This window comes from Hesperophylax consimilis, chromosome 16 (genome assembly GCF_061612785.1).
Source record: "Hesperophylax consimilis isolate HC1 chromosome 16, BYU_Hcon_1.0, whole genome shotgun sequence".
NCBI classification, from domain to species: Eukaryota; Metazoa; Arthropoda; class Insecta; order Trichoptera; family Limnephilidae; genus Hesperophylax; species Hesperophylax consimilis.
The window spans coordinates 28,082,270-28,107,557 of record NC_142851.1 but is presented as its reverse complement, the minus strand read 5'-3'; the positions used below and the strand labels follow the sequence as shown (position 1 = coordinate 28,107,557).

Sequence of the window (25,288 nt, the reverse complement as noted above, 5' to 3'; positions counted from 1 at the left end):
CACAAATAAAATTATCAAAAATCTAACACAAACTATCCTATCTAACAAAATGCGTAGTTTTTCAATAAGGTTGAATATTTGTACGCATGCGCGCGTAGCCTCTCAATTTTATATTGAAAACTAAGAAAGGTACATATAAAGCTTAAGTAATTTCCTAATCACAGCTAAGGTTTATCAATTTTATTGTTTTACAAAATTATAATTTGATTTGAGAGTTAAATTACTGAAAGCATTGATAGAGTGGAAACTGCTGTACAAATCAATCTCTATTAGCAGAGATCTTAAAGAGTCTATAAATAAAATCGAGCTATTTCAAGGTTGTTTTGCTATTATTTATCGAAACATTACCAGATATTTTTGGCGAAAACATCGGAACAACGGCAGTAAATATTATGTCAGCCTAGGTTAGGCAGAAAGAATGTATTTTTTTGTGATCAACAAAATGGCGAGAAAACGTAACGTCAAGCATGTAAATAAATAAGGCACTTGTGTGGATGTGGGGAACGCAGGTTTGATGTGAAAATGGAGTGGATGGTGTGCTATGTAGCCTGTAGCAGTTTGTCAGCAGTTAGCAGCGGCTGCGCTACGTAGGAACTGGTAGGAACCAGCCAACAGCTGTGTGAGAGGTGTGTGTGTATGTTGCGCTGTTCCATCGCGGACAGGCAGGGCGGGGGCCCCTACCCCCCACGATCCCGCAGACCGCACACAAGCGCACGAGCAGCTAGACACGCACACTGGCGCGCGCGGCTGTATGCACTCACCCATGTACACCTTGGCCCATACACGCGCGTATATAAATCGTTCCTAGCTCTTCTCATTGCCAAGTTCAATGCCAAGGTCACTTCTTACTGCGATTGCGCACGCCGCATTGCAGAACCGACGGAGCCCGAGCGCCGACCAATAGCGGCGCGGCTCGCTCTCACTCGGGTTCTCGATTCAAATAGTTCCGCATACACGCCTCGGAGGCGATGTGGCGCGGGCAGAGGGCGGCCGCGGCTGTGCGCTGTATCGAAGTGGAGTGGAGAGCAGAGAGTGGAATGGCAGTGCTTCCTCCCGCCGAGCCTGCTGCCGCCTTCTGTACGCTTGCTCCGCCATTCGCGTCCAGTCCGTCGCTGTGGTCTCTCAATCAACCTACAGACACCGCGTCTTCCCGGCCCGACTTCTCCATTCTCCCACCAAACAATGCCCGTGTTACATAATCCGTGAATGCAATAAATGGCCTTTTTGTAAACAAAACATTATCGCTGTGATTTTTGTGAAGTTTCCGTGACCGCGTCTGCACTAATTACATACTAATTGCGATGGGATAAAGACGCCGTGGAAGATTCCGGGCAGCGCAGAAGCGAGGAGCGAGTTTCCCGCGTCCAGGCGGCACGTCACCAGTTATCTTACCTCACCGCACTATGTAAGTGTTTTCACCATTTCCTTCTTTCAGCCTCATATCTCCCAACAAACATATGTCGATGATAAGTATGATTACCTTTTGCAGTGGGCGGCAGGAGATAAGTGCGTCACAGGGAAACATAAACAACTCTCAACTCTTGATATAATACGCAGTTGCTGAAAATGAATAATCAATACCTACGTACGTAGTTTTTTCTTCGTTATTTTAATTTGCCCTTTACCCTTCAATCGTAATAAAGCGTAACGCTAGCTCCGGCTGTATCCTACCGGGAATTGCGACCCATATATAATAATTTGAAATAAGTGAGTTTGATTTTCATGTTGCAGCCGGCAAGCGCAGGGAAACTGTATTGCTCGCTGGCACGTTATATTATCGTCGATCAAGTGATGACGTTATGGAGAGCAAACATTAGTCATGTTGTGTTTTTGTGGCAAAATGAATGTAGGTATTGTTTTGTGCCCAGAATTTCAGAACAAGATGGCCGATAGTCGTGTTGTCTACCTTTTGCCACACTGTTTGGCTTTCAACACGATAATTGTATCGCCAGCAATTTATTATTACCTACGGTGAACACGCAACTGGAGACTGGAAGCCGCACCGCAAAATACTCGATTTAAATATTGATTCACGAATAACAATAACAGAATCATTTTCCTCGATGTCGACAGCCATTTTGAAAATATGAAACTACGACATGACAACGCATTCCATTTATGAAAGCAGGGAAGTTATAATACTAATAATCAACAAAGAGCTTGTTCAATAATGCCATGGAAAATACATATTTTAAGAAGGCGTAATATTTTTCACTGGAAAAAACATCGTTTACGTAATGAGTTACTTGTACATTTAAAAAGAGTCCCAGGTGTTTCATTTCCCGCTTTTTTTCTGAACGCCACGATTATTATTATTATTGTCAGACGGAAAAATACTGTAGTTTTTCTTTTATTCGAACATGAATCTAATTGGAAATTTTCATTTCGTATTATAATCAGTAACTGAAACAATATTGTTCTGGAGAATCAATAATCTCTAGTAATTCATAATTATTTACCTGAAACATTTTTAAGTCCGTTGTAGAAAATGATCTTCTTTATGATCGATTTTGTCAGTAAGTCATTTAAAATGGGGTATCAATTATATTTGGCCAACTTCCTCAAAAGAATCCCTGGTATCTGGGTAAGAGGCTTTTTTTGCTGACCTAACTAAATATTTCTATAATATTAAAACAACTTCTAGAACTCATGCTGGGCATGCATCATTAAAACAATATTGGTCAGTTTAGTTGCTATGACATATTGTATTAAAATTTATCTATGGCGTATTAGCAATAACCGAGTAGGTACCTACACAATGTATCTTTAGAATCTTATCTTAAGTACCATTATAAATCTATGTAAGGCCTTATCGACAAGTAAATAATAGGGGGTATTTAAAGGTAAAAATAGAATAAAAAAATAATAATAATAGGTAGGTACCTAGTTACTAGGGAAACAAGTTTTGTCGCGTTCAAAACGTGACTAGGTTGGTACCATCTTTATAATTTGTAGGTAATTTCATTCGTTTTGTCCACACGACGCCCGCACAATACGTCGAGCCGCGAGAACTGGCAAGTTGAAAATTGACGCGAAAGCCGTACATGTAATATTGCCATTTTGCTTTTAGGTTGGGAGCGTTTCGGTGCGTTTTGTGGGCATATTCCCGTGGCTTGGCCAATTTCAGCATATCGCTCGCCATACATTTATTGTGTTATTTAATAAGATACATTAGACGAAACGGTAATTATATGAAATTCCCCCGATAAAATAGATCGCAAAGTATGCTCCGAAAATGATTAAAAACCTATATTGTTCTGTTATTTAACATGTTTTAGTTATGAAATAAAATCACAGTGTATCTTTAAATGCAACTTAGTCATTTGACGATAGATTTTTCCTCTATTTTGAACGAGTCGTATTTGTTAATTATTTTCACATCATCATTTTTTAATATTAACATTCGAATTTACACATCTTGAGGTTATTTTCTGACAAAACCATCGTTTTACAAATAATACAATAATAATTATTATTTTCATCTCATTTTTAAACCGTCTTCTTTTTCTTTTTGGACCTCAATACGGTGTTTAAAACTTATATAACGCTAGGGTAAATACAGAAAAAATGGACACTTTTCAATTTTTATATTGAGTACAGGCGTCAGGCGGAAATGCTGTCCTTGTTCTACGGGTATTTCAATGGTAGATGCTCCGATGAACTGTCGTCATTGATCCCTTCGGCACTGATACTTAATAAGAAAACACCAAACACCAAACAAGCGCCCGACGTTTGAATACTGTTGAAATTTTTTCACTTGAGAACGGGTTGTTTCTACGACTGTTGTGTTTCCTACAACATGTTCAATCCTTCCTTTCAACAAAAAGACTTTCCACCCAGCATCCTCAAAGATGATATAGGTTCTGAGGGATTTCTTTCCTCAGGGCCTCCTGTGTCGAGTCAAATGGTTAAGGTTTCACGGATGTAAGATATAGAATAATTTTGTCGGTTTACCCGCGTAACGTAGTCCTTAAAAGGACTTTTTACTCCTGAAGTTTCGTTTTCAGGGCTCAGTTTTAGCCAAAACTCAATACATAAGGCTCTGAAGATGGACAGCGAGAAATGACCGAAATGTCAGGAGTTAAAAAGACCTTTTAAGGACTACGTTACCGGGTAAACCGAGAACATTATTTATATATAATAAATTATATATATTTAAACTAATACTAAATTAAAATATGACTTAATAAATAATTGTTCCAAATGCAGCCCATAGGGATTTAGTTTGAACTGATATCCCTAATACCCATTAAAACAAAAATTGTGTTTATTTTTATTTCGGATCATTTTTAAGGCGATGTTTTATGATAAATATTACAAAACCTTTTAGAAAAGCAGTTCGGACAATCTGCGTTAATCTTGTAAATTATATCCGTCTTCTAAAAATTTGAGTGTTGCTAAATAATATGAAATAACAATAAAATACATACGAGTATTTTTCTGCGAATCGAGTTTGGGGGGCGTGGATGGGTGCCGCCGCCAAAGGAACCTTTTATTGAATTTTTGCTTCCTACGAGGAATTGCTTGGAGGATGTGACTTTAAAGTGGCGAGTACTCATATGATGAAATTGAACAAACTTCTTTCTTCTTTGGAAAAACGTAGAAAGGACTCTCATATGATTTGCATATTCAAAACTATCAACAGTATTACTGACACACTTTCTTTGTTGCGGCTCATCCAGTTCAACATTCCTTCCTTTAGACTCCGAAATAATGAATTGCTGTTCCTCAATCACATTCCACTAATTATGGTTACCATTCTGCTGTATCCAGAATGTCGAGACTTATCAACTTACCAGTCCAAGCATTGAATTTTTTTGTGTAAGACTGAATGAATTTCGACAGTCGATACGTAATGTGTAATTTTTAACGCTTCTAATTGTCTTCCATCTGTACTTTTTATATTAGATATATGTATATTGTAATTGCTCAACATTTATATATGGTCTCCTTTTACTGCCATCTCTGTTTTTTATAGGTGTAAAATCTTATATTGTTAATGTACTATTTGGCCGTAAATAAATAAATAAAAATACAATAATTGAATAACCAACACCTCTTTCATTTATAAGTCACCCCAAGTAGTTTGCTATTTTGGTAACGTATTAGGGGTGCCCGGCTGGTTCATGGGGTGAGATTTGTCTAGATCTTGGCGGCGGATGCGTCTATTTGCTAGCTTCGTCCAGACACTTTGTTTTGCTTTTTTTTTAAACTTGTTTTTACCTGTCACAGGTGACATCTGTATAATATCGTAATATATAAAAATCACGTTTCACTGTGTTCGTACACGTTAATCTTCGAAACCGCACAATCTAAATTTGACTGACATTTTGTGAATGTCTATGCTTGGTTTCAGCTTGAAATATAGTATAGTTTTGAACCCGATAGGTGGCGCTGTTGCCGAGAACTAAAATTTAAAAATTTCGAATTTAGATTTTTTTCTGCGTAAGTTAGTAGTCAACCGATATCGCTGAAAATTTTAAAGTTTGTTGTTAGTCCCAAGAGATGTTTAAAAGGAAGAAGAAGTCGGGAATGAACGAGGAATGGAATATTTCTGCACCGTAATGCAATACGGAGTCGAATTACAGCAAAACCCCCTAGATCACAAGGCCGGAACACTGAATCAAATCAACCTCCTTACTTGTATAGGAACCTCCAAAAAATTTTAATTAACTAAAACCTTTTAAGAAGTTTTAATAAATTAAAAAAAAAAATTAAACGAAAACTTTTGTAAAATCCCATACAAGATAGGAGGCTGATTTGATTCAGTATTTCGGCCTTCTAAATCCACTTAAAATAATTCAAAGATTAATAATTAAGGTAACCTTAAAAAACCATCACCATTTTCTACTGATACCCTTTTCTAGTTTTTTTACAATGCTCAATATTTACATTTTTTAAAGAAAAACTGCATATTCCAAGTACCTATCTCGCTATTTTATAATTACTTCTATAACCTTATTTTGAAACTAAAAATTATCGAAAATATTTATAGATTTCAATGTAAATTGAATAATAACTTTATTATAAGATTCCATTATTGTTATTTTTTAAGTCTCTTTTCGATACATTTTGAGTTTTTCTTATTATTATTATTAAATTATTTTATTACTTACTTGTTTTTAACAGCGCCTTCCATTCGAGATTACTGAACAAAGAACACGGGAATGAAATGTTATTTCCAGGATGAAAATAACCTATGTCAAATCACGTCGATTTGTCGCTCCGTTGCGAAGCGAAAGAAGGACAAACAAACAAACAAACACTCTTTCACGTTTATAATATAAGTTAAGATAAGATTTTATTATTTGAGCTTAAATTCCCTCACCAAACATAAGAGCCTTGTTATGTTGAGGAAAAACTATTATGATTGTTTGCTTTACAATAAATGCACTGTGAACATGCATTAACTTTTATTGTAAAAAATACCTTTATATGTATATTAAATTTTAAAATAAAAACCCAGTCCATCTCATTTGTTAGCAGTATGGAATGTATTAACGTATTTTTAAAATCTCCCCTCGAAGGTTTCCAGTTCTGCAGTTCTATACTTTTCCAACTTTCTCCAGTATTGCTTTTAAATCGGGTACAGCGAAAAGCAAAGCACCGTGTTCCGGCCAGTCGGCCACTTCTGAGCCGAGCTAACCTTGAACTTGGATATTAAAACTCTCACAGCGTAAGTTATTAATAATACCCCCGAAGGTCTCAAGCTTGGTTGGTCTCAAGTCTCCTGTTCTCCAGTTCTCCAGTAGTGTAATGCGCTTACACCGGAGCCCAGTTCCCGCCGGTCAGGCATGTCTGCCTCACGCCGAGCTAACCTTGAACTTGGATATTAAAACTCTCACAGCGTAATAATACTAAGTTATTAATAATACCCCCGAAGGTCTCAAGCTTGGTTGGTCTCAAGTCTCCTGTTCTCCAGTTCTCCAGTAGTGTAATGCGCTTACATCGGAGCCCAGTTCCCGCCGGTCAGGCATGTCTGCCTCACGCCGAGCTAACCTTGAACTTGGATATTAAAACTCTCACAGCGTATTAATACTAAGTTATTAATAATACCCCCGAAGGTCTCAAGCTTGGTTGGTCTCAAGTCTCCTGTTCTCCAGTTCTCCAGTAGTGTAATGCGCTTACATCTGAGCCCAATTCCCGCCGGTCAGGCATGTCTGCCTCACGCCGAGCTAACCTTGAACTTGAAAATTAAAACTCTCACGGCATATTGATGGCAGATGTTTTGCAACGCGTAATCGGGTGATATAACTCGTTCGCTGCTCGTGATACCCGTCCCTGCTCTATAATTTTATATTATTCGATCTCATTTTTATTGGAAGAACATACAAGTCATTTTAAAACCCGTTTTTGTTGCTTTCCTTTATATTACTTTTATATGTGGTCATATTTTATATTTAGTACAAGAGTCCCAACGTCTATCTGACTATGCCGTCTCCAATTACTTTAGCATGTTGTGATGAGGGAAAGATATGGAAAAAATGATTGGGAATTAGAATCAGATCTAGACCTAATTGATTATATCATTGAAGAACAAGATAATACTAATAAATCTAAATGAAACATGAAACAGAACAAGACAAAGAAAAATAAAAGGGAAACCACTCAAAAATTAGGACATAATTATTTTATGTCATTTTAGTCGATCATATTTCAAATTTAGAATTAACAATATAATCCTCAATTTTATTTTATTTTTTCTGTGTCTTGTTCTATTTCAGGTTTCGTTTATATTTATCAGTATTATCTTCTTCTTATTTAATCAAATATTAACATTAATGGATATGGCCTTGAAAAGTTATTCCAATAAAAAATGACTAATTAATTCTAGTTAGAAATATCGGTGCAAATTTCCATAAATTATTTCTACCCGGCTACGCTAGAGTTCTGACGGCATACGATTTTTTTCTTTTGAACTAATGGCAAACAAATAATTTTATTTTTCATTGCCTTTTTACTGAAATATTGCTTGAAATCTTAAAGTATTGATTTGATATCGGTAGAGACCTAATTAATCAAATAGTATTATGACACGTAAAATTGCAGAGTTCCATGACTCGAAGTTTCGTTGAAAGCCGTGTAAAAATTCCAGTCAGAAAAACTATGCAAATATGCATCATAAGTGTGCATATAAACAAGACAAAATTTCTACGAGCCGAGCCACACATTATGGGCAAGAAACAAGGCAACCGCAAGCGGCGTTTCGCGCCAGTTTGAATCCAACTTGATTCAAGGCAGAATTTCAAAATTATTATGATAATCGTCAATGCATCCACAAAATCTGCACTAGCCTCGCCACCGGCTGCAAAGCTAAGCTTGTCGTGTTGTACGCGAACTGTAGCACCCGTTGCTATGTAGTTACCTCCCCGTCGGATATATTTAATTCTAGCGAGATGTGCATCCGTAGGTAGATGGGTACCTACCTACCTATTGTGCGATGTTGCCATCGTAAAAGGTTGCCGATTCCAAGGTCTCCGGAGTTGCCAGTTCGCCCACGATGCTTGCGGAATATTAGTTCGGTACCTACGCGCAGACTAAAGACTATAGAACTACAGACCTCCTCTTCGTATTCTTTTTCCTCTCCTCTCGTCTCGTCTTGTGGTCTGTCTCTCATTATTTATATATCTCTGTGCCTCTGTTTCTGTATGTCTATCTCTCTTGCGGCTCGTGGTGACGTCGGTGGACTATGGTTACATAGTTCCGATGCAATTATCCAGAGGCAATCAAACGACGAGCCGTGATGTATCGGAGGCATTATATAACTTATATGTGGGCAGTAAGTTTCATATACCTGTGTAAAGATGTATTTAGTAGGCATGAATTAGCAACCAGGCTCGTTATGATTACCCCGAAAGGAAATTTGAAAAAATTGCTTTTGTCATGCAATCTCCAATTTCGGTTCAAGTATTTCTATGTTGCAGTATTTCATTTATTTTCTGCTCCAATATTCGTATTATTATTTTTACAATTAGACATTTAAAAAATTACATATTTATGTCACTACAATTACCAATGTTTACCTACATCATGCAAATGTAATATATTTCAGGTATATAATTTTTTTAATACTAGTGTGCTAGTAAATTTTATAACTAGTAGACAAAAAAAATCGCAGGTATGTATCTAACAATCATACGTACAGTGTGCTAGTTTCATAGGAGAAACAAAAACGCAAGTTCTTAATTATCTTACATGAAGACGAAAAAAATACAAATAAACGAAATAAAGTAAGTTGATTTGAACAAGAGACAACAGTATATATTTGTACAGCGCTCTTGATGTGATTTTGCACAAAAACGGCGCTATAAAAATCATCAAAATATTATTATTATTAATGATTCCGTGCATTACAGCGCATGAAAATATATCAGCATATCAAATCGTATAATGTACCTATATTTTTAAGTAGATCTATTTGCATTTCAATTTTGTTTTCTTGTAGTCTTGAGTTAATAAATGAATGAAATGGAATCTTGGTGGTGGAAATTAAGCCACTTCCCGACATCCGATCGAACTGAAAATCAGTTCCAAGTCACAGGAAGGTTAAATCCTCAGTCAAACCAAAAAGCTATGCAAGCTTGTCAAAATCATACCGAAATAAATATTCAGAATCTATAATATAACTTTCTTGTTCTAAAATACCTGAAAGTCTCGTGTAACTACAAAAATTTGTGTTATTTGCCAAATAATATCGAATGTTGCGTTATTCTGGTAAAAAAGATCAATTTGGTTTTTTTTATGCCCATGGGGCTTTTACATTGGGTACATTAAAATTCTTACAATTCTGTTCATAATAGTTTCAAAAAATAATTTCTCACATTATAGTGGTTTACAATCAGATATAATTAAAATAAATAATTTCTCACATTATAGTGGTTTACAATCAGATATAATTAAAATAAATAATTTCTCACATTATAGTGGTTTACAATCAGATATAATTAAAAAAAATAATTTCTCATATTATAGTGGTTTACAATCAGATATAATAAAAAAAATAATTTCTCACATTATAGTGGTTTACAATCGGATATAATTGAAAAAAGTGACAAAATTCGCGTAATTTTCAGGCCTAACTTGTAAGGGATTCCGCCAACAATAATAAATATATTCTCTTTAATTTATTACGCATTACTTTTTTGTGAATTTCATGTCAGTAAAGAAGGTTCGTTGACGAAAGTGGTGCCATTTTTATCAGCTCGGTCGATAGGTCACGTAGTAGGTCAATTATTATATGCATTGTGATGATTTATGTTTTTTTTTCATTGTAAAAATAGTTATAGTGGATTGTCCTATGCCCGTCTTACTGGGAAATTCCTTTGTCGTTTACTCTCGACAATCGAGAGTCGATCGAAATTATAATATCATAACAATAATGTCATCACTGTTTACTTCAACTACAATCACACCACATAGTCGTCATGTCATACCGTCATGACTTATCGCCATGTCACCCACGAGTAACGAGTGACTCGGCTTATGGTAATAATTATACCAGTACATGACAATCAATCAACAATGGAACCAGCGAGTTTGTAGGGAATAGATCATGCGATTGCTTCGACTTCATGGAAAAAATATGTATTTCGTTATCAGCTCGGTATCATAATATTTATTTAAACCACTTTTTTCAGTGTTTAAAAATACTTATAGATAAAGAAAATGTACACTGATGTAATATGCAGATAGCCCTTTAATTAGCCAAACAAATACTTTGTAAAGGAAAATAAATGAGTGTACAATTTTTCATTAAACATGACTATTGAGGCCACTATTGCAAAAATGACCCAACTCCCAAATTGAGCACGATGCGAATACGTTATATACGTTATTTGACTCACTTGGTTAGAGATAACCATCGGGAACATAGAGAAATAAATGCTCTCTACGATAGCCGAGTTTTCAAACCATCACGATTCAGTCTAAGGAAATGTGTAGCAATGTGTACATCCCTTCTGACCCGTAGATCGCGTACCCAAAAGAAAGTTTGTGGGTCAGAGCCATACTCCCTGATGTAAAGAAATCGCAGAAATTTCCTCTGAACTGTCTTCAACATGAGGGAATACTTCCCCTAGTGTGGACTCTAAATTACCGACCCAATTTCGAGTCAACTACTCACATAATTTAAAGAAGTTAACCAATCTTGCAGTTATAAGGCTGCTTTACTTTAGCTTAGTGCGCAGCACTCTCCAGAGTGTAATCTCAGGTATGGGAGTCCGAGGACACCGACATTTTTACGATACCTCTACATGAAAGACTTTGCTTTTTACCTATGGCTGTTTCCAATAGCACTTAACTCGGGAATGCTGGGAATCTGCATCTGCAGCCTTGGTTCTAGGTGGGATGTCAATACTGCTGATGGCTTATAAGCATCTGTTCGGTTTATTATCAATACCAGACATTCTGGCTAAAAATGATCTTCGTCCCGGATAATTTCACGCGAGGCGGCCAACGCAGGCTTTCCCAGGTGCAGAACTAATTTACCAATGGTTAATTAACTGCCTAGCAGTAATGTGGATATTTGCCACATATCCTACAACGAATTTAAGCATGAAATAGTATTTAAGTGTGTAGTGTGTAACCTTTTTTGACCCACGTAACCTCATCTGATTATTGTTGTAAATATGTTTTTGTTATTTTATTTACCGCTTTTGGAGTGTATTGGTTTGTTAACTGATTTTGCAAACTCAATAAATCTCTCAAATTTTTGGAAAAATTATTATTTACCTACGTGGAATTATTATGTACCTACGTGGAATTATTATCTACCTACGTTGAATTTTTATGTACCTACGTGGAATTATTATGTACCCACGTGAAATTATTATGTACCTACATGGAATTCTTATGAACCTACGTGGAATTATTATGTACCTACGTGAAATTATTATTTACCTACGTGGAATTAATATGTACCTACTTGGAATTATTATGTAGGTACCTACTTGGAATTATTATGTACCTACGTGGGATTATTATGTACCTACTTGGAATTATTATGTACTTACTTGGAATTATTATGTACCTACGTGGAATTATTATAAACCTACGTGGAATTATTATGTACATACGTGGAATTATTATGTACCTATTTGGAATTATTATGTACCTATTTGGAATTATTATGTACCTACGTGAAATGATTATCTACCTACGTGGAATTTCGGGGCTAAAACCACTCTATCGTGAATTACAAAACATAAAACCACAACGAATTTATTTATTTATAGTTCGATTCACCGGATATTGCGGTATGTAATAAAATAATAAGTATTTATAAACTCCAGTCATAGTTTCCTGGAAAACGTATGTTCCGAATGAATGCTCGTGATGCAACTTACCAATTCCATGAATTGCATCATTAAAAATCACGTGTACATAAATTAAACAGACTGCATAGTACTAATTAGTATTTACGTTTTCATATGGAATTATTTCTGACATTATATTATTACTATTGAAAATTCTAAAGTTGTTCGTACATGTGATTGCGTATTCATGCGTAGCGTGTAATATTATTCAAGTTCAATGAAGTTTTAATTTTCAACATTGGAAGTGATAAATATAAATCACATCGGAAAAGCAATATTTATTAACTTGCTTTTTATTTATAAAATACATTGTTTTTTAATTAACATTTACAAGGCATTGATAGATTGAAAAACCATACTAGGCAACTGCCTAGTATGTAGAAAAGAAAATGATAAAAATATAAGTAGAAAAAAAAATATTTTATTACTTTTTTTGTATTTCTTTTTTAATGACAGATGTCGTAATTTTTCAAGTTTACTGACAATAGAAAATTTAAGTTTCTTAGTTTAAGAGCAATGCTGAGGCAATTTTTTTTTTATACTTTCAGTTTCACAAATCTTACAATTATAATATCCCGTGATTTTCATGGGTCTGCGCTAAAACTGGTGAGAGAGACAGAGAGAGAGGTCGAATGAAAGAAGATAATGAATACACTGCGCTAATGTCAGTCTCTTGTCTTTTATTTCGCCATCCCAATATCACAGTGAAACCTTAAGAGGAAGCTACAAGCCAAAAATGTGTATTTTCTTGGTATATCTTATATTGTAGGTAATAGCCATTAAAATCGCTTGAAAACGGAGAATAGAAACGTTTGTTTTCAAGCACAAAACTGGTTTTTATTTATTTTGTAAATAATTTCATAAGAAAGCAAAAAAGTTAATCAAGTGAAAGTGTCACAGATAATCTTAGCTATAATACTGTATTTTTTAAAGTTGTTTCCTTTACGCGTTCATACATTTCTATTGAAAAAATTTTTTTCAGTAGTTTGCATTAATATTTTTCATTGTGTATTTTTTTTTATTTATTTGTATTCTACTCAAGCGAAACGATAGGAAAACTTTCAGTTTATCTAAAGCATATTTCGGTATTCATTATTTTGGTATTCATAATGTACACCAATTCGTTATAAAGATTAATAAAAATAGTGATTTATCAGCTTCGCTTTAATATGAAAGGGCAATTATACGAAAGGCAAGACACTAAAATAATGTACATGTTATGCAAGTTGAATAAGTACGTGCATTATGTCCATAAGGTTTCATTTTCTAAGAATATTTATCTCCCTCCTTGAAAACGGTTACAGACTAGTTGGCACTGCATATTACGACCATTGATTGCAATCTATAAATTTACCGGCGACTGGGGCATAACATTATAAATTTAATGCAATCAGTCATGCATTATGTACGTCAGTAATGTAAATTGCATCGACTGCAGTATAAAATTGCATATTTACACAAAAAAACTGTAATCTCGTTTTATTGGCAAAGTAATATCTTAACTCATAGTATGCCAAGAAATCCACTGTGGATTTTCCAGCAGCTCACATTTTGAACCTTATGCTCTTAGCATACTAAAATATATTTTATTCACTTGGCAAGGAAATAATATATCATATTATTCCAGCTTGTCATTTTGTAACTCTCAAATATGTTTATTTTATGTGTAAAATGTCATAATTCCGGTTTTCTGAAGTCAGTACTGTATTTATTTACAGAAAAGCAAGACTTACGTTTATTGTGAAGATCGCATATTTAGCTGGAAAATTTAACAATACTCGAGAATTTACTATCTAATATTTTCGCAAGACTTACGTTTATTGTGAAGATCGCATATTTAGCTGGAAAATTTAACAATACTCGAAAATTTATTGTCTTATATTTTCATGTGTTATTTATAACATTTACGCTCTAAATATAAGTATCTATCCTGGCGAAACTACATAGGATAGAAATATTTGAAAAAAATGGTTACCGGATAACTATCAAAATGACAATTCGGCACATCTTTTAAAAGTGATATAATATCATGAAAAGCGACGAAACAAAAAACTAGGTTACGTAGATTATTATTTATTATTGTGATTATGATTATTTCATATTCATTAAATAAATAATTAAATTGTAAAATAAAAAATATATATATAAAAAAACATGAAAAAAATACGCCCTGTCGGGCTTTGACAGAGGAAGTTGACAATTTATGTATATAAGTGTAACATAATACATGGATAATAGCATAACTATACACAATAAAAAATAAAAATCAAATGCCAATACTAAGATTAACATCAAATCCAAATAATAACACCGAATATTGTAAATAAAGCAAAGTTTCAAATATAAAATAAGTATGTACATTCGTATATGCATATAATTATTCATGTTTGTTGCAATCCAGTAAGACTGAAAACAGGAAAATAATTTACTCGTAAGGTAAATAGAAAATAAATATATTTATATAATATACTGATATGTATTATAAAACAAATGTTTTAAAAAAAAGAAAAATTATGTATGTTGTATCTATAGAAAAAAAAACTAATAAGTATTGCCAAAATACCAACGCCGAATTAGGTTTACATGTTAGTTTTTGTATTGCTTTTAATGACTTTGTGACTTTTTAACGGTGTTTTGAGTTATCATGGAACTGTAAAAAATATTAATATTTTAACACAATATCTGGTAAGACGATTCAATTTACCAATAGCATCAGTTTACAAGAGTCAAATTCCGATTGGCTAGGACCGACATTTATTTCATATATTAGGTAACTGCTATAATGTAATACGTTTACGCGTGATTGCCACTAAAGGTTGATAGAATGCATTATCATCGACATCGACTCTATTTGCCAGCTATCAGCTATTATTCATGACAGCAAAATCGATATTCAAAGTACTGAGTTCCATTGGTGTTTTACCTCTGGCATTCCATACCAAAAATCGATTTTCCGAACCTTTCGCTTGCGAAAAATTTAATACTTTCAATATTAAAATTAATGATTAATCCATCATTGCAGAAGATGATTATTATCTATCTGAAAAATATTAACGAAACATGAAACAGAACAAGACACAGAAAGATAAAAAGAGGTAACGGCCTCAACTGGGACAATGCGTCTAACTACTTGGCCATTAGGACCTAATTACTGTCGATCTCATATTTCAAATTCAGAATGAACAAAATTATCTTCTAGTTATTTGTTTTTGGGGTATTATGCCGTGTTGCGCTACCTCCTTCCTTAACCAACGTTTCGGACAGCATTGCATTGCCCTGATGATGCCCAGATGATAACACATCTGCCCTGACGATGGACACTGAAATGCTGTTTGAAACGTTGGCTAAAGAAAGAGGTATCTCAACACGGCATAATACCCCAAAAACAAATCACTATAACACTTTTGGCCGTGAAAATCTCAAATCATACCGATCATTATCTTCAACTATTTTTTTGCCGTATGTTTGGCTGCTATATATTTTTTATTATTTTTGAAAGATTATTTATAAAATAGATTGTGTCTCGGATAAATATATACGATTCACTATTTATGTCGAAATTATTTTCTTCTTCTTTTCTTCTTTTAATCTCTTCAAAAAATCCAGATACGCCTCCTTCTCCAGATAAGTCTCCAGTTCTATCAGTCATTGGCAGTTCTAACCCACCTCTGGAGTTCTCTTTGGGTCCTCAGATCATTCTGATCTGTAGGTGACCTCTGTATCTCTTTGCTACCCGGGAACTTTGTATAATATTGGTATACCATCCATCATTCGTTATTTGCATTAAATGCCCTGAAAAATCCTATTTGCGCGTGGAAATTGTGACTATAATGGCGGTTATACTTCAGCTTGCTTCTTATCAACTCGTGAGTCTTTTATTATTATCTATAAACGTAATTTAATGTATCCGTATGTATGGGCTGCCTACTATATTTCATAATTCCTCTTATAATATTATGAAATAAAACAATACTGACTTTGTACATAACCACGATTTTTTTTTATGACCGACATCAAAGCCGTTGCGGATCGTGACTTTTGAGTGTACTAGATTGCTAATATTACAAAATAATGTCATTTTTGATTTTGTTGTATACAAAAATGGTATTTATTTTTTTTATGAAATTTGAAATTTTCAGGAAATTGTGCGGCAAAACTGAAATTTCCTGAAAATCTTCATACAAAAAATCGAATTTTCTAAAAAAAAAGAAAATGCGTTTTGAACTAAACAACATAATGTTGAATTTTTCAAACTTAGCACCTTATCACACTCAAAGTTCACGAGCCGCCACTGCATCAGAGCATCATCAAGGTACAAAATCACGCTGCTTCGTGTTTTTTTTTCATTATTATGTCAAACCACAAAGTGACTGCTTCTATCAAAATATAATCTTATGATTTCCGAGAAGTGAAAAAACACGGTGTCCGGAAACTCGTAGTACAAGCAGAAAACTGGTGAATGTACATCACATTTGGTGTCGATTTCATAGTATAACTTTTTTGAATTTCCGGACACCTTGTATATTCACGTTACTCCGTTGCGGTGTACCTACAGGTAGATCAAAGAATACCTGGTTTGTTTCTAGTAGGTATGTTAATTAGATATCTAGTGTCTAGATGGCCTTTGAGTGACCTCCATTTGTTTACATCTTAACTTAGTTTCCTATCGGTTATGCATGTGTCAGTTATAATCGATTGCACAGTGCACAGAAACTCATTCGCTGAATAAACCATAAGGGACAATATATTATTATCTAATCGAATTGTAACCGACGATCTATTTTAATGTAAATATTAATTCATGGTAGGCCATATCATATTCGTGGCTAGATAAAAACTTCCCTGAGCTGATTTCATGTTTTTTAGTTTGTTTATTAAGGGCCAGTTGTTTCACAGAATTTGAACAATTCATTCAATTTCAATGTTAACTTTCAGGCTCTGTGAAAGCTCCATTCAATTTTCGTTATTATTTTACAGGGCCAGTTTTTTTTACAGAACTTAAATATTAACAGAAGTTTAATAAAACTAATAACATAACTAATATAAAATGAAAATTTACTTTGAAACATGATGAATTGTTAAAATTTTGTGAGACAACTGGCTTTTTGAGCGATGTTTTTTCTAGAATATTTGGGGAGAGGAGAACATGTTGTACCAGTCTGAAGATGGCCGTGATAGACTGAAAGGTGTAACGGTCAGAAATAAAAATAAGTGGAAAGAGTTTAAAATCCTTTTAATATATCATTACCATGGTATAAGCGTAAGCGAATGGAATAAGAAGTCGGAGGTACATCCATAGACAATCAAATTGATGGACTAGCCAATCAGGGAAAAAGGAATACACCAAGTTGCGAGGATCGCGCGAGGCCACGTGACCGTCTCTCATTCTGTGCTTTATTAATAAATGAATCTGACAAAAACTCCCATTGTAATATCACTATTCAGTCCTCGAATACAAACTCTGATTACAAATGATTAGCCCTTTTTACAACGGCGTGCAAATTGCTGGCTGCGTAAAAAAACTTAACAACAAATCCCACATCGGGTAAACAAAAATTTGGTCTTATTTCCAAAATTGAACATGTTATTGCACTAGTTAGTTAAAAATGAACATTCATATCCTGCGTAGAAAAGTACCTCAATTTACTGCGCTCAACCCTCTGCCTGTTCGTTGTTTAGTTTTACTTTCGTCGTCATCTCATATCAAGACTCGGTATCTATACCAGAATGATTAGTAGATTGATTGGCGCAAGGGGTGTGCATCCTCACCAACTGGGGAAATAATGTTTTTTTAAATGTTGATTTTGTTATTCTGATATGAATTCTGGTTTTGATATGTCTTTGAAGAACGTGGTATCTATCATTCATAAGTGAGAATAGGCTGGTTAGAATTTAATTTAACCCTCACGGTGACAGGGTGGATCACGCAACGCATTGATTCGTGACAGAAGAAGAACTAACCCAAGGTAGTCCATTAAATTCAGAGTCAAACCACATCTTGGCGAGTAAAACTAATCAATATTTACTGTAGTTTATGGTTCCGCTTCGTGACATCTATCATCATTCAAACTCGTGACAAAATCATGTGATATTTAAAATCTTCCTTTATCTGCGTCTAATGTTTGTTTTATTTAATATAATAAGATAACAAAATGCATACACCCTGCATTACCTGAAGAATGTTACTTAATCCAAGATACTTCTTAAGAAGAAGCTACAAGCCAAAAATGTGTATATTCTTGGTATACCTTATATTGTAGGTAATAGGCATTAAAATCGCTTAACAAACGGAGTCTAGAAACTTTCGATTTCAAGCAAAAAACTGTTTTTTATTTATTTTGTAAATAATTTTATAAAAAAGCAATAAAGCTGATCAAGCGAAACTGTCACAGATAATCTTAGCTATAATACTGTATTTTTTTAAAGTTGTTTGCTTTACGCGTTCATACATTTATATTGAAAAAAAAAAATTTAGTAGTTTACATTTATATTTTTTATTGAGTTATTTATTTTTTTGTTTGTATTCTACTCAAGCGAAACGATAGGAAAACCTTCAATTTATCTAAAGCACATTTTTGGTATTCATAATATTCGTTATAAAGATTAATCAAAATAGTGATTCGACATTAAGCTTCGCCTTTTAATCCTTTAGGATTAAATTACCTGCACTAATGATGACGTATTACTACTCCTGTACATTAAATGAATGATCTATTGGCGATTTTTGAAACATTTTAAGTTATTAGTCATTTTACTAAGTACAGTAAAGTTCACCTCTTCAGAATAATAATTTGTCTATTTGTTTGCAGGCACTACTTAAGCATAAGTTCTTTTCATAATCCAATGAGGAAATTAGACACATAGTTGCCTTTCAATGTAAGGGGAATAAAACCCTGTACACGCATTTTACATTTAAAAATAATTGTGTAATTTATATCATCTTTGTATTACGATATGTTATGTTTATGACAATCGTCTTTGAAATAAAGATCTGTATTCTGTGCACATTTAAATTTTAATATTGATATTTGATTATTTCCTTTTGAAAACGATTTCTTATCAAAAATACTTTAACCCTTCAGGTTTTTAAATAATTTTCACCAACAAGTCCCAGCGACATGGTGAATTTTCTTGGAATTTCGGAATGATCTCGAGGTATCTAAAATGTGCTACATATTCCTTATTTTTGAAGTTGTCGTTAAAAGAAATAATATTTTAGAAACTGGATAAAATTATGTTTGAAAAATTTATATTTGAAAAAAAAATTTCTTCAAAAAAATTTTTTTTTTAACATCAAACATGAAAATGTTAACAAAAAAACTTACCAGGATATTTTGACTCGGAACGTCCATACTTTTGAAATAATTCAATATTTATAAAACGTTTTCCTTCTATGTAGGTAATAAGTAATAAAATTGTTACTTCACTTTTTATACCGTTTATACAATAAAATAATTTTTGACTGTCAAAGAAAAAATGTCAAAATTCGTAATCATGCTCTTTAACAATTCTTAAAAATTTTATTAGTGTAATAACGTAAAAATATTTGATACAAACTGTGAAGAATCATTATTTATCTTTCCAATGACGAACATATCACATATCTACGCATTATAAAAAAAAGATAAAAATACTTTTGTAATGTCCTTCTTCAGATCTGTCCTTCCATTTTTATATGCCACCCATTTGTGGAAGAATGGCGTTAAAATAAAACATTGGCGTGCTACTAATCAAAGTGTAAATCGGCCACAAATTAGAATTCAAACGTTATACTTTCGTAGTTAAAAAAATTACTGTACGCGTACGTCACTGCTACATCTTTATATGGTTTCAGAATATTTGAATTTGGGATTGAGCCAAATAATGTTCACACTTATGTAAAATCACCACACGTTTAGTGCACGCATAAATGGTTAATAAAATAATTTTAATGTTTGGTGGTTTTTATGCATTCTATAGTGAAGCACCTCAACCTGACACTGCAGTGTCAACATGCAGTTCCGTTGCATTAGCTAAGGACAACTTATTGTAGATTTCAGCACTCTAGTGCTAATAAATACACATATGTATATTGCGGTGTATAACTAGTAGAGTAAACCTCAGCATTCGTAATATGGGCAATAAAGCTTAGGGTTAACTATTGGCAACATAGCTACTTGGTCGATGCAACATAGAGATAAGAGGGGCTCAAGTCGGTTTATCGATTACAGGCGCTCGCTGGGTACAACGGGTCTCCAGCGATAAATGAAAAATATCTACACATGTCATAGTCATGTCATATAGTATAGAAATAAACAGTACATTGGATACAGTGGTGAAATAATGAACAGCTATTAAAGATGTCATGGTGGTATGTATATCTAGTAATTACTGGGTGACGTGTTTAGTGTATAGGTAGATGTGTGTGTGTATGTATGCGCACTGAACAGTTTATATCATTGACACGATGCTTCTTTTAAAAATGGGCAGTGATCCGAAAAAATGACGATGTTAGATTTTAGACAAATAGTATTAAATATACGAAGAGCACCGATAATAGGCGAATTAGATAGTGCGTTTGTTTTGTAATTAAGCTTGTGGAAATGCGCTATATGTCATGTACGTCTCAAATCTATGTTAGAATTAATTAGGGACAGAAGTTCGGTACAGTCGATGTTATTGTTAAAATTTTTATGAATAAATGTTAAATCAGCTACTGCTCGCATTTGTTGCAAAGATTGCAGTATAAATTCAAAGTTATTGATGCATTTGGAGGTAGGATATTTTATAAATTTGTTTTGAATACGGTTTATGATATCGATGTAAAGTTTATATTGTGGATTCTAAATTGGGGAAGAATCTTCCAGTGTACTTCTGAGAAATGCAAAATATGATATTACGATTTTACGCGGATTATTGAACACTTTACTCATAAAAAATTTATACGACCTATGCATTTTATATATGCTTAGATACTGCACAAGTCTTTCTGGAAATTAATTTAATTAATTTCATGACTCGATCGCTAAACTTTACCGTTAGGCTAATATTACTCTAAACTGCATTGGTGAAATTGTACATAACCTGTTTATAAATAATTTGTATGTAGTATTAATAAACCGTCATTTAAAATCAGGAGAAGGGGTCAGAATAATTTACAGAGCGACGCAATTACGCAGCTGTCATCTGTCAAAGTGACAGATCCCATACAATAAAATGATATTCGGCGGCAGTTCCCCAGTTGATCTGACCCCCTTACCTGATTAATATTATAGCGTGTTGTGTCACCCTAACATATAATAGGTATAAACCACGCCCAAATTATGCGTGCATAAAATAGCGTAATGTGTCTAAGGCTTTAATTTGATCGCGAATGACGTCACAGCATGTGCCATCGAAACACACTGACACATAAAAAAGCATTTTAGCTTTATTTTGCCTAGCAACAGTCGATGCCTAAATTATTTTCTGAATTATGTTGCGAAAATCATCTCGATTCTTTCTTTCTTCTTATACTCTCCCTTATTGCAGGTTGGTTAGCATCAGGGCAATCTGTACATCTCTTAGGAGCTGCATTCGTACCAGTTACATTTGGAAGTCATTAAGTTGGACGTTTTCCTTCGATACCAATAAAATCGTAATAAATAAACATTTAACAATTTTAGTCCGCTGTTTAAAATCAAGAAAGTTGCTTTGTAATATTGATTTATCTCCCTTTTTGCAGTAAATCTATCTAAAGTGTAAGTTTCCATGGACCATGTCTGACAGCTGAGAATCTATTGTCTATACCTAGCAGCTAAATTACACGATGTATACTTAATCCATCTCGGACAAAATCCGGTTTGGACTCTATTGTATATTATCGTTATGTAGCAAACCTTCTTCGGTCTGTTCGGAAAGGGGCAGGAGAGGGGGGGGGATTCTATCATAAGTACAGAGTGGATGGTGGTACAGAGTCAACGATGCAGGCGTGGTGCGAATTCCATGTAATAATAAATAATATCATCCAAATGATAAGTTCCTGCTAATTGAAAATAATTATTAGAATGGATATTCGAATAGATTCTGGGTTAGATATAAATTAAGACATCGCTTTTGATTTGATGACTTGTTTTGTTGTAACGGACCGTAAATCAAAAATCAGTCATCAATATATTAAAAAAAATATACATTAAATTTCAATCATTTTGTGTGTATCAAAATGACATTTTATTCTCTCATATTTTTCTTCAATTACGAAAAAGAAATTCTATTGAGATATCTCACTAGAAATTCCTGTTGTCCCATATTTTTCAATCATTCACTCAGAAAATGATTTCTGAAAAAAAAAGTGTATCGAGACGAAGTCGGATAGTAACCATGTACTTAGCAAAATATTTTTAAGAACTTGGAACGATTACTTAAACATTACCATTTACTATCACATTTAACAAGCGGATAGAGAAAATCGTAATAAGCACGTAAGGAAACTTTTATTGTCAATATTTTTTAAAAGCCTGAAAAATTTACTGCCATCTCCAAGCCAATATTTTTCTGCATCGTGTGTCATCTACGGCTCTACCTGTATATAGTAGTGTATAAGGCACTAACACTTGTAATATTATCTATACCCGTAGTACAAGTAAAAGACGAGACGGGTTTTTGTGCATGTAAATGTGCGAATCTGTGTAGTCTCTCAGTGTGGCTGTGTGACTAAATCCATCTTCTGTGTGTGTCTTGCTCAAAACCGGTTATGCAGCCTCTTGGGGTGAAGACGGGATCCCGGAGGAGGGGTGGCTGGGAACAAGTCCAAGGTCTCCGCCGTGACTTGTGCCTTGTGCCACACAAGTCCAGCAGTCCGCCCGGTTGCGGGACGGGGCCTTGTGACGTCACTTGTACCTATGCGGTAACACGACGCAGCTGCATTTCGCATTTCCGAGGTATCGAGGTATGTGCAGATGTTCGGCCGACTGGAAACTCCAAAGTCAAGGCAGCCGCACATTTATATAAATGAATATTATTTAACATGGTGATGCTTATCGGTTGGTTAGTTTGCAAAGCCAACCAAAACTGCAAGATGCGATAATTAAACATGGGTAAATTTAACAGAATGACAGCTAAACCTTCAGGAAATATAAGTTAATTAAATTATTTGATGCTTGCTTACAAAGGTGAACTTAATTGGTCGTAAATTGCAATAAATAAGTTATGGGTCATTGTTAAAAGCCATTCACAATAATTGAGTTATAAATTCTCAATAATTTTATTTATCTACCAGTACTGAGTAGCAATAAGTTTTCATTATTTATGGGTCCTAGTTGGTGATAGGTAGGAAAAAATATGACACTTTGATATTTTTTTATTTTCATTGTTATGTTAAAATTTTTTGTTCAGCTCCCTTTTTTGATTTTTATTTCTTATATTTTTTGTGGTACTCTTGAAAAATCGAATGTGTAAAAACTGTGACATATACAGCGACGTACATTTTGAATTGCATTTTGTTCCTTGTACCTTATCCTTGATGTCTTGTGCCCAACATCCATATTATGTCAGCGCCGTTATTCGCTGATGAGAAACTGTTTTATATTTATAGTTTTATTTAATAACTTAGTTAGCAGCCAATACGAACCTGCTCTAAACAAAAAATATCCTGTACGTGTTCATCAATTTAATATTCGTATAAGCCAGAATTAATTAGTAATGCAAGAATCAGTTCGTTGTCCCACGGGTCGGTAAGCAATCGACATAAACCAAATGCTATTAAGAACCTGCGCAGAAAAGTTCCACACTGAACTTCGCTGCAGACCGTTACCTTACTAAAGCGAACATAATATTCTGCCCAGGTTCTTGCAGCATTCGGTTTATTTAGATTGCTTACCGACCCGTGGGACAACGGACTAATTCTTGCAAAAATTTACCCATAAAAAATCTTATAACTAAAATCACATTCAGTGGGGTAACCGTAAGTTATTATTGTGTTATACATATTGCCATGTATACGAAATCACCGGTAAGAGATGTGAATTATTTTAGTAAGTCGTGGAATAGTCTTTACAAGATTTTACCTGAAAAAAACGAACTAGCGGTCATAAAATTTGCTCAGTTTTAGTCTCAAAAAGCATTATAATTGTAACAAATTATGATAAAAAATAATTACTGGCCTGGACACCTATATAAATTGAAAAAAATTACCTAGAAAAAATAAATTTTGCCGACGGGAATCGAACCCGCAGCCGGTAAATTAGTAGTATTTATTTAATTATTTAAAATAAACCGATGTAGTATAGTGGCTAGTGCACCCGACCGGCAATCGGTGGACTGGGGGTTCGATCTCCGTCGCCGCATTTATTTTTTCTTAGAAGATTTTTTCAATTCATATAGGTATTTCAGGCTAATAATTTGTTATCTTTTGTGGTTTCCATAAAAAAACCTTGTCTTGTAAACATAAGTTTATGTTTATACATATAATTTTAAATTGTTTCAAAATAGTTTGGTTTCATAAAAATAAATATTTGTTTTGCTTTTGATTTCATAAGCAAATTTTTAGATAATGACTGCAGAATCGAATCAATTTAACACGTATTTCCGTTGCATCGTGGAGTGTTCAGTTGCAATCTGTGTCTAATCGTAGATTCGTTTGTTTATATTATGGACTTGGCACGTAAGATCAGTTTCAGAAATAGAATAAATGATTACAATTTGGCAGATTTCCGTCATTCTCCATAGAAGATGAATGCAATATCTAGATATATTATGTTTTATTTTTGGAATAACACAATCAGTAAAACCTTAAATTGTAATATTTAATTACTGAAGACGATAAGAGTATTAGCGATTCCCAAACGAAAATTTGAAACGAAAAAATCATAAAAAGATACGGCTACATTTAGGACTTTAACACAGGACTCTTGCGGCCGTATCTTTTTCTGATTTTTTACTTCAAATTTTCATTTAGGAATCGTTAATATTGTCTTCAATAATTAATTGTATATTAGGTTTCTTCTGAAAGTGCATCG

At 33.9% G+C, this 25,288-nt stretch overlaps 1 long non-coding RNA gene across 1 annotated transcript in view; it reads left to right on the top strand.

The window, feature by feature from the left end:
• The first annotated feature begins 893 nt into the window (after positions 1-893).
• The window catches only part of LOC149416979 (uncharacterized), a 120,210-nt gene continuing 95,815 nt past the window's right edge, over positions 894-25,288 (top strand). The window contains exon 1 of the long non-coding RNA XR_016303396.1: positions 894-1,405. This is a non-coding gene — a long non-coding RNA (uncharacterized LOC149416979). The remainder of the gene's footprint in view (positions 1,406-25,288) is intronic.